Source organism: Meriones unguiculatus (genome assembly GCF_030254825.1).
Source record: "Meriones unguiculatus strain TT.TT164.6M chromosome X unlocalized genomic scaffold, Bangor_MerUng_6.1 ChrX_unordered_Scaffold_31, whole genome shotgun sequence".
In the NCBI taxonomy this organism is placed as follows: domain Eukaryota; kingdom Metazoa; phylum Chordata; class Mammalia; order Rodentia; family Muridae; genus Meriones; species Meriones unguiculatus.
The window spans coordinates 9,098,597-9,115,041 of NW_026843707.1; positions in this window are offsets into that span (position 1 = coordinate 9,098,597).

Here is a 16,445-nt window from a genome sequence, read left to right on the forward strand (position 1 = left end):
GTAGGATTGATTTATATTCCTCTCCATTTAGTTTGACATCAACTATAGGTATGCTGTATATTGTCTTTAATATGTTTAGGTATGTGCATCAAATCCCTGATTTCTACAAGACTTTAAACATGAATGGTTGTTGGATTTTTTCAAATTAATCATTTATTTATTTATTTATCTATTTATTTATTTGCATCTGAGAAAAATTATACTAAAGTCTGTACAACTAAAGAAGCTGAGAAAAATAAATGGACATAGGAAGAGGGAGAAAACAGGCAACAGGACAAGAGCATACGACAGAGGCCCATTGAAATGCTTTACATAGCAAGGTATTGAAGGAGATGCTGAGAGTCATGGTCCAAATCCAGGCAGAGTGCATGGAATCTTTTGAAATAAAGGGGGAGAGTGGAAGTCTTAGAGGGTACAGGAGCTTCATGAGGGGAACAACAGATCACAAAATTCTGGCCAGATACCTATTTTCTCAGCCTGATATGCCAACCAAGGGCCATGCATGGAGATACCCTAGAACACCCATAACCTGTGCACAGCTATAGCCCATGGCAAGTCAGTATCCAAGTGAGTGTCCTAGTAATAGAAAAAAGGACTGTCTCTGACATGAACTCAGAGACTGGCTCTTTGGTCACCTCCCCCTGAAGGAGGATCAGCCTTACCAGGCCACAGAGGGAAACAATGCTGCCACTCCTGATGAGACCTGATAGGCTAGGTTCAGATGGAAGGGGAAGAGGACCTCCCCTATGAGAAGACTAGGGAAGTTTCCTAGTCTTTGGGAGGGAGGGGCCTACAGCTGGGATTCAAAGTGAATAAACTAATTTATAAAAACATACATAAATTTTTAAAAGTAAAAAAAATGAACAGATAAATATTATTTTCTTCTTTGTTTTTATTGACTTATATATATTGATATTTAATATCATATATTTCATATATCTATATATATTTTTTGATGTATATAACATTGGATTTCATGAAACTCACCTTGAAAAGCAGGGTAACCTTGAACTTCCAAGGTCCTATCGGCCTCTTCCTTTAAAGTGTTGATATTAAGAATCTCTAAGATCTTTAATATATATGAACTCTCTGAACTGAACTGCAAAGTAATTTTTAACAATGATAGGAGTAGAAGCATATGCTCACACATGTTAGCCAAGTGCTGTACTACTATCCTAGACATTTTAAATAAATATACTTAAATAAATGCAACATAAATATCCAGGCAAGCAAAACCTGGTAAAAAATAGATTCCCTGAATTTGTAGCTTTCCATCTTCTTGGATACAACAATTTTTTAAATTTATTTTCATGATCCTATGTCGGCTAAACCAAATCAGTTAACGACTTCTTTCAGTTAAGCACCAGTATTTCTTTACAATGACTATGATGATTATTCTGTTTTAAGTCTACATAATAACAAACTTGCAAATAGTGATGTTCTTATCTAATGAGAGTTCAAAAGTGACTTAACAAGTTTAGCAAGAAGTGGACCTTACAGCATGCTTGTTTTTCTTTGCCTCCAAAGTTCTTGTAGAGAAGTAAATATTCACAAAAATTAAAGATTATTGAAAGAAGTAAATAAAAGAGTCTGAGAAGACAGGTGATTCATGTTTACTAAAATATAGCTGAGTTAGGTTTTTCAATAAAAGTTTTTGTCATGAACAAAGATCATTTAGTGCATTACAGTGATACTTCTTATCCAACTCGATCTTCTGTATAGGTTCTTAGTTTGACAGATAATATAATTTTAAAAAAAATGTACTAATCATTGAACTGGAAAGCTTCTTATTGAATATGGAGAAAAAACATAATTCAAACATGCTGAATATATCAACAATTGATGAGGAAAGCAATTAGCAAGAGAAGGAAGAATAAAAGTATAATTTCTGAGCTAGAAAAAAAAAAACAAACTTGTAAACTCAGCAGTGAAATGAAATAATTCCATTGAGTGAGCCAGGCCAAAAAACAAAACAAAACAAAACAAATCAAATCAAAACAAAACAAAGCAAAACAAAAAGTCCCATATGTCTGAATCAGCAAGATTTAGGATTATGGCCTTTGTAAAGAAAGGAGATGATAGGGATAAAAGAAAAAGGTGTTATAAAAGCCAAACTGTTTAGTCATGAGTATTTAGGCAACTGCCTCAGACAAGGTGGTTTGGGGTCTATACTTATATTCAGTTAAGTAAAGAGATTCTTTATTTACGCCTTAAAGTTGCATTTTTATTTATTTGTGTATCAAGGTATGATTATGTATACCACAAATGTATAGATACTCAATGATGCTGATGGGTATATGTCTCCCTGGAATTGGTAATACAGACAGCAGTAAGCTGCCAGTGTGTGAAGTTGGGAACTGAACACAAGTCCTCTATACAACATTAAATGCAATTAACCGCTGAGCTCTATGTCCAGCCTCATTTCTATCAGTGACTTATCATGTCACAAAAAAACATTTTTTTACAATAAATTCATTATTATTATTATTATTATTATTATTATTTAATACAATTTATTCAATCTGTAAACCAGCTGTGGTCCATTCCCTCATCTCTCCCCAAACACACCTTCCCTCACTCTTCTCCTTTTATGCCCTTCCTCTAGTCCACTGATAAGGGAGTTTCTCCTCCCCTTCAATCTGACCTTACCCTATCAGGTCTCTTCAGGGCTGGTGCATTGTCTCCCTCTGTGGCCTTGCAAAGCTGCATCATGCAGGGGGATGTGTTCAAAGAGTATGCCACTGAGTTCATGCCAGAGAAGGAGCTATGCGCTGACTTCCTGAAATATCTTTCTTCATCCTCAAACAGAAATATATATATATATATATATATATATATATATATATATATATATATATACTTATAATATTAAGGAAATAGAAGCTGTCATCCAAAATCTCCCATGCAATAAAAAGGCCAGGGCCAGATGGTTTCAGGGCAGAATTCTTGCAGACATTCAAAGAAGTGCTAACACCAGTACTCTTAAATCTATTCCACAAAATAGAAACAGAAGGAAAACTACCCAACTCATTCAATGAAGCCACATTCACCTTGGTACCTAAACTTCACAAAGACCCAACAAAGAAAGAAAATTTCAGGCCAATCTTCCTCATGAACATTGATGCAAAAGCACTCAACAAAATACTTGCAAACCGATTCCAAGAACACATCAAAGATACCATCCACTAGGACCAAGTAGGTTTCATCCCAGGTATGCAGGGGTGGTTCAATATACGGAAATCCATCAATGTGATCCACCACATAAAAAACCTGAGGAGAAAAACCACTTGACCGTCTCCTTAGATGCTGAAAAGCCATTTGACAAAATCCAGCATCCATTTATGTTTAACGTCTTGGAGAGATCAGGGATACAAGGCATGTACCTGAATATAGTAAAGGCAATTACTATACAGCAAGCCTATAGCCAATATCAAACTCAATGGAGAAAAAATTAAATCAATCCCACTGAAATCAGGGACAAGTCAAGGCTGCCCATTCTCTCCATATCTCTTCAACATTGTTCTGGAAGTCCTTGCTAGAACAATGAGGCAATTGAAGGAGATCAAGGGGATTCAAATTAGAAAGGAAGATGTCAAACTATCACTATTTGCAGATGATATGATAGAATATCTGACTAACCACAAAAATTCCAGGAGGATCTCCTACATCTGATTGTGTTGTCTTGTTTAAAAAATAAAATAAAATAAAATAAAATAAAATAAAATAAAATAAAATAAAATAAAATAAAATAAAATAAAATAAAATAAAATAAAATAAAATAAAACATTATCTTACTGGCTTTGTCTTATGTTGTTAAAACCCTTGCACTCAGTGAAAAAGATTTTTAACTATTTCAAAATTCTACTAGGGAGCTGCAGAAATGGCATAGCACAATGGTAGAGCCTATTGTGTGTCTAAGCATGAAATTCAAGTTAAGTTTCTATTCCAAAGCACAACACAGTTTATAATAGCAAATAAGTGAATGAATGAATAAATAAGCTCTATATCAGAGCTCCTTAGTACAGGATTTACGTTAGAGACTTCGTTTCCTGTATTTTTTTCTTTTTTTTATTATTTTTCATGAATATAGGAAATACTTAAAGGATGACTTGGAAAAAAATAATACTTATTTGCAATACCATTATACATCCTAGAATTTTATAACATGTTAGTGTTACAATCTCCATTTACTTGTTTTAATATATTTTGTTTTATTTTAATTTTAAAATTACTTTATAATTAATTGCAGTTTACTCCCTTTGTATCCCAGCTATATACCCCTGCCACATCCCTTCCCAATCCCAGCTTTCCTCCATCCTTCCTCTTCTCCCATGCCCCTCCCTAGGTCCACTGATAGGGGAGGTATTCCTCCCTTTCCATCTGATACTAGCCTATCATGTCTCATCATAACAGGATACATTTTCTTCCTTTGTGACCTGAGCTGTCCATGGGCTTCATCCCTGCTTGGATTCTAAGTTATCTCCAAGCAAATTTCTTGGTTGGAACATTCATCTAAGAATAGACCCCTTTGCACAGATTTTTTTTTGTTTCTGTTGCTCTCCTTGAGGAGCTCCTGTCCCCTCTAGGTCTTTCTATCTCCTCCTTGTTTTATAAGGTACCCTCCACTCTACCCGAATTATGTCTGTGAGTCTCAGGATCTGCTCTGATACCCTGCTGGTTAGAATCTATCCGTGGCTCTCTGTTGTAAGACTCCTGTGCTCTTCCCTGTTGGCTCTTCCCAATTGGCTGTTCACTCTTCCAAATTGGCTGTCTGAGTGAGGCTTGATCATCTAACTCAGGGTCCTCCTTCATGATTAGCTACCTTTGATATACCTATTATGTATGTTTATCCTATATCTTATGTCTATTGTCCACAAATAACTAAGTTATATATCAAGTATATCTTTCTGCTTTGGGGATACCTCACTCAAGATGATCTTACACCTGTCAGTATGGCTCAGATCAAAAAGTCCAGTGACAAAACAAGCTGGAGTTAATGTGGAGAAAAGGGAGACCTCCTTCATTGCTAGTGGGAATGAAAAATGTACATGCACTTTAGAAATCAATTTGGATCTTTCTCAGACAATTAGGAATAGTGCCTCCTCAAGATCCAGCCATTCCACTCATTGACAAATATCCAAAAGATATTCAAGCACACAACAAGGACATTTGTTCTACTATGTCCCTAGCAACTTTCTTCGTAATTTTCAGAATCTGATAACAACCCAGATGTCCATAAACTAAGAAATGGATGCAGAAATTGTGGAACATTTACACAATGGAATACTATTCATTAATTAAGAACCATTAAATCATGAAATTTGCAGTCAAGGAAAGAAAGGAAAAAATATGAAATTTGAAAAGAAAAATGGGAGCTATAAGATAAATCATGAAGACAGACCCATTAAATAAAGCCCGATTTCTCAATGGAGGTTCTAGAAAAAAGAGGGCCTGACACATATTCTCCAAATGATGAGAGAAAATTTGGCAGCCAAACTATCAACCACATTAGTTGGAGAAAGCAAATTTGAGCAGGATCTATCTACAACAATTTCAGCTCTCCATATGGCACTAGAAAGAAAATTTCAACTTAAAGATGTTTACCACACTCAATAAAAATAAAACGTATAAATATTTAATCTCTTGACCCGAACTTTGTGCGAGGTTCAAGGAATCCTATGAAAGAAGTCCTGTCTATCAATGCAGATGCTGAGATTTATGGCCAACTGTTGGGCACACAGCAGGGAATCTTAGGAAAGAAGTGGTAAACAGTAGGATCTGGAGAGGACAGAAACTCTACAAGGAGAGCAAAAGAACCAAAATATCTGAGCAGAGGGGTCTTTCCTGAGACTGATACTCCCAACCAAGGACCATGCATAGAGATAACATAAGACCCCTGCAGAGATGTACCCCATCTCAGTGCAGGGTTCCATAGTAATAGGTACAGAGAGCGTCTCTGACATTAACTGTTTAGCCTGCTCTTTCATTAACCCCTGGCCCCCGGAAGGGTGACACAGCATTACCAGGCAATAGAAGAAGACAATGGAGCTACTCCCGATGTGGCCTAACTGACTAGGAAAAGAAGGAAGGAAAATAAGTCCTCCCCTATCAGTGGACTTGGGGAGTGGCATTTGTGCAGAGGGGAGAGGAAGGGAGAAATTGGGACTGGAGGACAGAGGCAACCACAGGGGGATACAAAGTGAATAAAGTATAATTAACAAAGAATCAAAAAAAAAAAAGCAGGATGCATCATTCTGTGATATCCAAGAACAAGATCTGAAAGTCAAAAATAAACTTTACCTCGGGATAAAAGAAAGAAAATGCATGTTCAAAGCAAATGGAGACAAAAACCAAGCAGGTGAAACAGTTTTAATATCTGACAAAAAACAAAACAAAATAGACTAAAAACTAATCAGAACAGACAGGGAACACTACATAGTCATCAAAGTTGAAAAAAAAAATCTGCCAAGAAGCTATTGCTGTTTTAAGCATTCATATACCAAGCACAAAAGTAACTGTCTTCATAAAAGAAATACTATTACAGATAGAAAAGTATATTGACCTCCACACAGTGGTAGTGGGAGGCTTCAGGACCTCACTCTCAGTAATTTACAAGTGATCCAGACAAAAACTAACCCGATAAAAGCTGTAGCTAAAAGATTTCACATGTACATAAGCTTAGCAGACTTTTAGAGAAGATTTAACCCAAACTCAGAATATACTTTCTTTTCAATAGCTCATAGATTTTCTTCCAAAATTGACCAAATTCTTGAAAATAAAGCAAGTCTCAACAATAAGGAAAAATTTTAAATCATACCCTATACCCTACATGACCACCATAGATTAAGTATTGTTTTGTTTTTATCCATTCCTGTGTTTCTTATTATGTTTATGTTGTTGTTTTCTTATACTGTTAACTGCTTACTTATGAGAGACAGAAAGGAAGTGTTTGAGTGTGTGGGTTTAAGTGGTCGGGAACATCTTAGAGAAGTTGTAAAAGGAGAAACTACGATCAGAATATACTGTATAATAACTCTATTTTCTTTTTTTTAAAAAGTGAAGAATTGAACATAATTTATGACCCAGGGATTTTGCAGTAGTAACCATACAGTAAAGAAGGAAAGCAATAAACACTAGAACTAGTTTAAGCAAATGCATTGCCTAAGAGACTTTTCAAGCTCTAAACTAGTCAGTTAATCTGTACTGTAAAACACCACAATAATACCTAAGTACAATTTCTCAACTATTGTACCAATGTTCTTGATACATACACAAAACATTTAAATTTAACCATGCTGCTTAATCAATATTATAAAATAATTATAATACCATTATACAATTAAAGGATTTATTGATCATTTATACCAAATAAATATATAGCTTTTAACTTGAAAGGATGAAGACTCTAAAGAAGAATGTCTAATTACCAAGTTTTAGATAACAAATCAGAGTAAATATTGTCATAGGAGGATTTAGTGCTAATACTCTATTAACTTATTAAAAAGACAAATATTCTAAAGTTGATTATGTTTTATTTCAAAAATTTACAAAGGAAAAAATAAGTATTTCAATACTTTACATGTAATCATAATATTCAAATAACACAATAAGTGTAATAGTAAATGTAGGTTAAAAGTTGAAAAAGGTTTACAATAAAATACTATACAATGTATCAATTTTCCTACTTCCCCTGTTGTTTTGAAAATCTCTCTCAACTCAGTAAGTGGTTTTTCTCTTGACCCTCATCTTTCCCAATATTCAGGCTATGTGTTGATGAGTATTGAAACTCTCTGTTCCTACCTTCTCCTGAGTGACACTTGGGTGCACTCTTGCCTGAATATTTATATTTAGATTTCTTCATGCTTGATCCAGGAAGATTCCCAAACTTGGATGAGACCTGTCTCATGGAACCAGCTATTGCCTGGACACTGAGAACATGGTCTTGGATCCTTTGCTTGTTGATGATCTCCTTTGAAAGCGATATTGAGACTGAGCCAGGGATTGTGAGTGGCCTGGAGAAGATCTGGTATGATCTATGGTTTGATACCAGTGGTGGGACAAGAATGCTTGTGTCACCTTGACGACAGAATTTATGATTGTCTTCCTCATAATGTTTTTGGCATCCCTTGCTACAGTCAGTTTGAGAGTACTGTGGATCCATTTTGTAAACCTTTTGTAACTTTAGTTTATATCCATCTAGTAAAAACCCATGTAGCAGACACATGGCATCCTTGGCATCATGTTTGTTGTGGAAATAGATTAAGGAAACCAATATGGACTTTTAGTCAATGGATTTGGGGGATGTTTACATCACTATCAGGCCCATCATGCTCAAAGATATGCCTCAGGGTGCAGCATGAATTGTGGTTTGCCAGATTTTCAACCTTGAGGGAGATCATTCTCTCCACAAAGGGAAGATGATGACTGTTACTCATGGTCTTTGATACCTCCATTTAGAATACTCTGAAATGAGCAGATTTAAAGCTCCAAGAGAGATGAAATATCTGCAACCTTTTTCTTCCAATCGTTTGACTACAATTCCTTTCACTTGTATTTGCACAGATATTCTAGAATATTTCACAACAGCCTCGCTCATCAATAGACCTAAAACCATTTGAGAAATAGAGCAATATGAATGGAACGAGTTATAAACAAGTGACATAATCAAAACAATTCTTTTCACTTTTGCAGTAGAAATCCAGATGTGCTATATCAATAAAATATTAGAATGTTTATTTATAACATAATCATTACCTTTTATTTTTCTAACATGAAATGATATTAAAATGATAGTAAAGTGTTTATTCCCTTCATTTACTAATATATATATATTAGTAAATGAAGGGAATATATATATATATATATATATATATATATATATATATATATATATAGGGATAATGAATTAGAAAAATGATTTTCGCCAGATTCGCGAGGTGGCTGCAACATCCTCCCAAGGCGCGAATCTGCCAGAGGCCATACTAGCTTGGCTGGATCACAATCACTGACAGTATGGCCTGCCCAATCCCACAGTGACAGAGAATAGGCTATATACTCACCAAAACCAGGCAGAAATGTCATACAACCTGGACATACCAGGCGCTGGGCCTCCCAAGCTTGGAGAGCACAGTGAAGAGACCCCAGGACTTCCCAGAAAGCATCCAGACTAGTGATCCAGTCTCCAGTTACAGCAGGACTTGGTGGTGGAGCAGCACTGAGCTGGTGGGGCACAACAACCCTCCAGTTTAAGACTAACCAGGGCCAAACCAGAGAACAGAGAGCCTGGTTACCCCATCCCTGCTGATATGACCACCCTGAAATCTCCAGCTGCAGCAAGACCTCAGAACCTGGCAGTGACAGCAGCACAGATCTTTCAGAGCACATCAAAGAAGAAGGGCCAAACCAGAGAGCAGAGAGCCCCGGATACCACGATCTCTGCCAAGTGACCTGCCTGTAAGTGAGTGCACCCTTGAGAATCTGCAGTTCCCCAGATCCTGGGACCTTCTGAAACAGAAGCCAGGCATCGAACCCCCTCACACACACATACCCACTTTGGGAAACAGAGGAGCACTAGGGACATTGAAGTTCCTGCCCTGTGGGTCTAACTGAAAAGTTAAGGCAGTTAATGCCAGAAATTGCACTGCGATTATCAGTAACGCCTGCGAAATATACAGTGCAGAGCCCCTCCCACACACTCAAGGGTTCAACATTAGCCATCACTCTGTCCCTCGAGACACACGTCCATGCACACTTACACACACACACACAGACACACACACACACACACACACACACACAGACACGCTTGCATTTGCCCAGTTTTTGCCTGCGTACTTTCCTCCCACAGGTACAGCTATTCCTCAGCACACGCTGAGAGTTCTCAGCTTCCTTAAGAACTCTCCAGATGCCAGAGAGAGACAGCACCAGTCTGATCTGCAGAATCCAAAAACAAACAGGGAAGGTTTCAGATAAGCCAATGGCCAGGGGTAGGCAAAAGAACACTTCCAACATAAATCAGGACATCATGACTTCACCAGCAAACCCCAAAATCGATGGATACTCCAATTCAGCATAAGCACAGGAAAATGATTTTAAAGCCATGCTTGCCCAATTATTTGAAGCTCATAAGGAGGAAATGAACAAGTCTTTCAAAGATTTGGCCAGTCAATTGGAGGCAAAGAAAGAAGAAATAGACAATATCCTTAAAGAAACACAGGAAAACATAGCCAAACAAATAGATACACAAGTAGAGGAAAAATTAGTGGCATATAAGAAGGAAATGAAAAAAGAAATAGAGGCCATCGTAGAGAGACAGGAATCCAAATTCAAACACATGAAAGAAATGGGGCAAGGCATGAAAACAGAATTAGAATCAATAAAGAAAACACAAAATGAGAAAACCCTTGAGCTGGAGAACTTGGAGAAAAGATCAGGAACCACAAAAGTAAGCATCACCAACAGAATACAAGAGATGGAAGACAGAATCTCTGGAGCTGAAGACACACTTGCAGAAATGGATACTTCTCTCAAAGAAAAAGTAAAATCAGAAAAGTTCCAATCACAAAATATCAAAGAAATCAAGGATGCTATGAAAAGACAAAATCTAAGAATAATAGGAATTCATGAAAAAGAAGACTCCAGGCTCCAAGGTCCAGAAAATATTTTCAAGAAAATCATAGAAGAAAATTTTCCCAACGTAAAGAAAGAGATGTCCATAAATATACAAGAGGCCTACAGAACTCCAAATAGACTAGACCAGAAAAGAAACACATCACGTCACATCATAGTCAAAACACTAAATCTACAGAACAAAGAAAAGATATTAAAAGCAGCAATGGAAAAAGGCAAAGTAACATATGAATGTAGACGTATGAGAATCTCACCGGACTTCTCATCAGAAACTATGAAAGCCAGAAGGGCCTGGGCAAGTATCATGGAGACTCTAAGAGATCACATATGTCAACCCAGACTATTATACCCTGCAAAGCTTTCAAACAACATAGATGGAGAAAACAAAATATTCCATGACAAAACTAAATTTACACAATAGCTACACTGCAAACCATCCCTACAGAAGATACTAGAAGGAAAACTCCAATCCAATGAAAACAAATTCACCCAAGAAAACAGGGCATACAGATAATATCCCAACAAAAATGAAAAGAAAACAAGCAATGAAACAGGGTTAGATCATCGACTCCATTACAAAAGAAACTAACATGCATTGGTCACTATTATCTATCAATATCAATGGACTCAACTCACCAATAAAAAGACACAGGCTAACAGAATGGTTATGGAAACAGGATCCAACATTCTGTTGCATCCAAGAAACACACCTATGCAACAAAATAAACACTAACTCAGAGTAAAGGGCTGGAAAACTGTTATTCAAGCAAATGGTTCCAGAAAACAAGCTGGAGTAGCCATCCTAATATCTAGTAAAATAGAATTTCAACCCAAGTTAATAAAAAAAGATAAGGAGGGCCACTATATTCTTATCAAAGAAAAAATCCACCAAGAGGATATCACAAACTTGAATATCTATGCCCCAAACACAAGAGCACCGATATTCGTAAATGAAACATTATTAAAGCTTAAATCATATATTGATCCTAATAACTTAGTAGTGGGAGACTTCAACACTCTACTCTCACCAAGGGACAGATCAACTAGACAGACACCAAATAGGGAAATAAAAGCACTGACAGAATCCCTAAATCAAATGGACCTAATAGACGTCTACAGATCGTTTCACCCAAACTCAAAAGAGTACACCTTCTTTTCAGCACCACATGGAACCTTTTCCAAAATAGACCATTTAGTGCGTCACAAAGCAAGCCTCAACAGATACAAAAGAATTGAAGTAATCCCTTGTATACTATCTGACCACCATGGACTAAAGCTAGACATCAACAACAACAGAAACAACAAAAAGCCAACACGCACATGAAAACTGAACAACTTACTACTCAATGACAGCTGGGTTAAGGAAGAAATAAAGAAAGAAATTAAAGACTTCCTAGAATTCAATGAAAAGGAAGGCACAACATACCCAAATTTATGGGACACAGTGAAAGCAGTGCTCAGAGGAAAATTTATAGCACTAAGTGCCTGCAAAAGAAATTCGTAACATCACATACAAACAACTTAATGGCCCAACTGAAAAACCTAGAAAAAAAAGAAGCAGATACACCCAAGAGGAGCAGACGGCTGGAAATAATCAAACTAAGGGCTGAAATCAATCAATTAGAAACAAATAAAACTATCCAAAGAATCAATGAAACAAAAAGCTGGTTCTTTGAGAAAATCAACAAAATAGACAAACCCTTAGCCAAACTAACTAAAAAGCAGAGAGAAACTATCCAGATCAGCAAAATCAGAAATGAAAATGGGGAACATAACCACAGACACTGAGGAAATGCAAACAATTATTAGGTCATGCTACAAAAGCCTATATGCCACAAAATTTGAAAATCTAAATGAAATGGATAATTTTCTTGAAAGATTGCATCTACCAAAACTAAGTCAAGATCAGGTAGAAAGACTGAATAGCCCTATATCTCCCAAGGAAATCGAAGCAGTCATTAACAGTGTCCCCTCCAAAAAAAGCCCTGGACCAGATGGCTTCAGCGCAGAATTCTACAAGACCTTCAAAGAAGTGCTAACTCCAATTCTCCTCAAGCTATTCCACAAAATAGAAACAGAAGGAACACTACCAAACTCATTCTATGAAGCCACAGTCACCTTGATACCTAAACTACACAAAGACCCAACAAAAAAAGAGAACTTCAGGCCTATCTCTCTTATGAACATTGACGCAAAAATACTCAGTAAAATACTTGCAAACCGAATCCAAGACCATATCAAATATATCATCCACCATGACCAAGTAGACTTCAACCCAGGCATGCAAGGGTGGTTCAACATATGGAAATCCATAAATGTAATCTACTACATAAACAAACTGAAGGAGAAAATCCACATGATCATCTCTTTAGATGCAGAAAAAGCATTTGACAAAGTCCAACATCCATTCATGTTTAAAATCTTGGAGAGATCAGGGATACAAGGCACATACCTAAAGATAGTAAAGGCAATATACAGCAAGCCTATAGCTAACATCAAACTCAATGGAGAGAAACTTAAATCAATCCCACTGAAATCAGGGACAAGACAAGACTGACCATTGTCCCCATATCTCTTCAACATAGTACTTGAAGTCCAGGCCAGAGCAATAAGACAACTAAAGGAGGTCAAGGGAATACAAATCGGAAAGGAAGAGGTCAAAGTGTCACTATTTGCAGATGATATGATAGTATACATGGGCGACCCCAAAAATTCAACCAGAGAACTCCTTCAGCTGATAAGCACCTTCAGCAAAGTGGCAGGATACAAAATCAACTAAAACAAATCAGAAGCCCTCCTATATACCAAAGACAAAAAGGCTGAGAAAGAAATTAGGGAAACAACACCTTTCACAATAGCCACTAATAACATAAAGTACCTTGGTGTGACTCTAACCAAGCAAGTGAAAGACCTGTTTGAGAAAAACTTCAAGTTTCTGAAGAAAGAAATCGAAGAAGATATCAGAAGATGGAAAGATCTCCCGTGCTCATGGATTGGTAGGATTAACATTGTGAAAATGGCCATCCTGCCAAAAGCAATCTACAGATTCAATGCAATTCCCATCAAAATACCAACTCGATTCTTTACAGACCTTGAGAAATAGATTCTCAGCTTCATATGGAAAAACAAAAAACCCAGAATCTCCAAAACAATCCTGTACAACAACAGATCATCTGGAGGTATCTCCATCCCTGAACTCAAGCTGTACTACAGGGCAACAGTAATAAAAACTGCATGATATTGGCATAGAAACAGAAAGGAGGATCAATGGAACCGCATAGAAGACCCAGAAATAAACCCACCCAACTATGAATACTTGATATTTGACGAAGAAGCCAAATCCATTCAATGAAAAACGACAACATCTTCAACAAATGGTGCTGGACCAAATGGATGTCTTAATGCAGAAAAATGAAAATAGATCCATATCTATCACCCTGCACAAAACTAAAGTCAAAGTGGATCAAGGACCTCAACATAAAACCAGATACCCTAAATCAATTGGAAAAAAAAAGTGGGAAACAGCCTAGAACTCATAGGCACAGGAGACAACTTCCTGAACATAACACCAACAGCACAGGCTCTAAGAGCAACAATCAATAAATGGAACCTTGTGAAACTGAAAAGTTTCTGTTAAGCAAAGGACACCGTCATCAAAACAAAACGACTGCCTACAGATTGGGAAAGAATCTTCACTAACCCTTTATCTGACAGAGGACTAATACCCAGTATATACAAAGAACTAAAGAAGCTGAAAAGCAGTAATCCAAGTAATTAAATTAAAAGATGGGGATCAGTGCTAAACATAGAATTCTCGACAGAGGAATATCTAATGGCAGAAAAACACTTAAAGAAATGCTCATCCTCATTATCCATCAGGGAAATGGAAATCAAAACGACACTGAGATATCACCTTATACCCATCAGAATGGCCAAGATGAAAAACTCAAGTGATAACACATGCTGGAGAGGTTGTGGAGAAAGGGGAACCCTCCTCCACTGCTGGTGGGAATGTAAACTGGTACAAGCACTCTGGAAAGCTATCTGGCGCTTTCTAAGACAATTAGGATTAGTGCTTCCTCAAGACCCAGCTATACTACTCCTAGGTATATACCCAAAGTTCGTTCAAGAACACAAAAGGGATACTTGCTCAAACATGTTTATAGCAGCTTTATTTGTAATAGCCAGAACCTTGAAACAACCCAGATGTCCATCAACGGAGGAATGGGTACAGAAATTGTGGTATTTTTACACAATAGAATACTACTCAGCAATCAAAAAGGAGGAAATCATGAAATTTGCAGGGAAATGGTGGGATCTAGAAAAGATCATTCTGAATGAAATATCCCAGAAGGAGAAAGACAAACATGGGATATACTCACTTATATAGACCTATAAGATAAGATAAACATAATGAAATCTATACCCCTAAAAAAATAATCAATTGAGCAGACATGGGGCAAGATGATCAATCCTCGTTTAGAAAGACAGATGGGAAGTGCATTGAACGTATGACAGAAGTCTACTGAGCGCATCTGAAAGACTCTAACTAGCAGTGTTTTCAAAGCAAAGACTCATGACCAAACCTTTGGCAGAGTACAGGGAATCATAAGAAAGAAGGGGAGTTAGTCTGATGGGGAAAGGATAGGAGCTCCACAAGGACCAAATATATCTGGGCACAGGGTCTTTTCTGAGACTGACATTCAACCAAGGACCATGTATGGATATAACCTAGAACCTCCACTCAGATGTAGCCTGTGGGAGTTCAGTAACCAATTGGTTTCCCAAAGTGAGGGGAACAGGGACTATTTCTAACAGGAACTCAATGACTGGCTCTTTGGCCTCCCCACCCCCGAAGGGAGGAGCAGTCCTGTTAGGCCACAGAGGAGGGCTTTGCAGCCAGTCCTCAGGATACCTGATAAAACAGGATCAGATGAATGAGGAGGACGTCCACCCCCTATCAATGAACTTGGAAAGGGGCACGGTGGAGATGAGGGAGGGAGGGAAGGACTGGGAGGGACTGAGGGATTGGGACATGGCTGGGATACAGATTTAATTAAATGTAACTGATAAAAAGAAACACTATTAAACCTTAAATTACACATAAAAAAAGAAAAATAATTTTCTAGAAAAGAACTTTGACAAATTTGGGCAAACACTATTATTTTACTAATTTTAAGATAAAAATATTCAGTTCTTTATTCCACTTGGACTTGAGTTTCATGCACGGTGATAAATATTGATGCATTTGCATTTTTTCATAGGTAGAAATCCAGTAAGACCTGCACCATTTGTTGAAAATGCTGTCTTTATACATTGTATGGTTTTGGCTTCTTTGACAAAAATCAAAAAAGCATAGGTGTGTGAGTTTATTTCTGGGTATTCTATTCACTTTCATTGATCCACCATAGTGTTTCCATGCCAGTATCATGCAGTTTTTATAACTATTTCTCTGTAGTCCTGTTTTAGCACAGGGATGGAGATATATTCTGATGATCTGTTGCTGTACAGGATTGTCTTAGCAAATCTGAGTGTCTTTGTTGTCCATATTAAATTGACAATTGTTCTTTCAAGGTCTGTAAACAATTGTATTGGTGTTTTTCATTTCATCAATTACAATTTATTCACCTTGTATCACCTCTATAGCTCTGTCTCTCCTCCCCTCCCAATCCCACTCTCCTTCCCCCATCTCCACCCATGTCCCTCAAAGCCCACCAACAGGTTAGGTCCTCCTGTCCTTCCTTCTATTCCTAGTCTATCAGGACCTATCTGGAGTAGCTGCTTCTTCTTCCTTGTGGCCTGGTAAGGCTGCAAAC